Genomic DNA, 1214 nt, shown 5'->3' with positions numbered 1-1214 from the left:
CCGGTAGCTCCCGGCAAGTTAAACACGTAACAGCTAATGATCACGTGCTCCAATCCACCAATCAACAGCTTAAAATGGTAACCGGTGAGGTAACCGATAGATGATAGAACGCTGTGGTTTGTTACCGGTACTTTTCCGGTTGACCGGTGAGGTTCGTCGAACGCAACCATTATGATGCTAATTGAAGAGGAGAAACATTTTTTTGTCAGCATGTCGGGGTCTAAACAAAACTGAAGTGAAACGATGTATAACTGTGACCGAGTCTCGTTGTTGACACGCTAACCCTACCTTTGCTTTTGCTTGATATTCCTACGTAGCTTTAGTGTCCTTTTTCGGGATATTTCCTTCTTTTTCATACTTCCAAGTGTCGTGTCTTTTGTGTTGATTGTGAGGGAACTTCTTTTCTTGTCAAATATCATTTTCGAAGGTACTTTTAATGAGTGCATTGAAATTTACTCTTCGAAGATTGCATGATGCTAGTAGAACGGTAGTCAACCGATTTCCATTAACTATTTCGTTCGCTAGCTAATGAGAAAACTATAGTGAGTATCTTTTGTTTTCTGAATTAAAAATTTGAATGAGTACAGTTTAAAGTTTATTACGTGTACGTTTCATTACGTCAATGAAGTATTTTTATATAATTTTAAAATTTACGAATATCTGTGTGTTTAGCACTACCTTTTTAAGGTGAGAATAATGTGTTTCACTGCTTCATGATTTTTTTTTCTTTTTTTTTAATTGCCAAACAGTGGGACTCATGCCAAAATTTATTATGTCCATCTTTATTTTTTTAATGTACCTAGGTTAAGTTCAAAATTTTAGTTCTTGTAAAAGTGCAAATTCTAATGAATCGAAAGTGAAATCAAAGCATATGTAAACAGCTTATCAAATGATCATGAAATTGATTCTGAAAACTTCTTGGTATCAAACACCCATTTCTTATGTATACTGTTTTGCTAAAAATATTAGCAAATTTATAATTCCAATTTCTGCATCATCTGCTCCAGGTCAACGCACTGCTGGCAGTTTTTTCACTTCTCTAAGAATGAGTTAAAACAGACGGCTTTGCAGCACTATTAGCTCTGCTTAAACGCACTTTAAAAATATTTTTTAAATTTTCAAGTCTTTTATTACACTTTTATTTTCTTATATATCTTTTCTCTATCTATCTTCCCTATATTTTATTTTCTTATCCTTTACTTACACTATCACCA

The 1214-nt window shown here is 33.8% G+C and overlaps 1 long non-coding RNA gene across 1 annotated transcript in view; it reads left to right on the top strand.

Annotated features, from left to right (window-relative positions):
• Nucleotides 1-353: 353 nt before the first annotated feature.
• LOC129221243 (uncharacterized) overlaps nucleotides 354-1214 on the top strand; it is a 41944-nt gene continuing 41083 nt past the window's right edge. The window contains exon 1 of the long non-coding RNA XR_008580489.1: nucleotides 354-542. This is a non-coding gene — a long non-coding RNA (uncharacterized LOC129221243). The remainder of the gene's footprint in view (nucleotides 543-1214) is intronic.

Source organism: Uloborus diversus, chromosome 4, assembly GCF_026930045.1.
Source record: "Uloborus diversus isolate 005 chromosome 4, Udiv.v.3.1, whole genome shotgun sequence".
NCBI classification, from domain to species: Eukaryota; Metazoa; Arthropoda; class Arachnida; order Araneae; family Uloboridae; genus Uloborus; species Uloborus diversus.
Note: the sequence above shows the minus strand (reverse complement) of the source record. Positions and strands in the feature narration are given on the sequence as shown.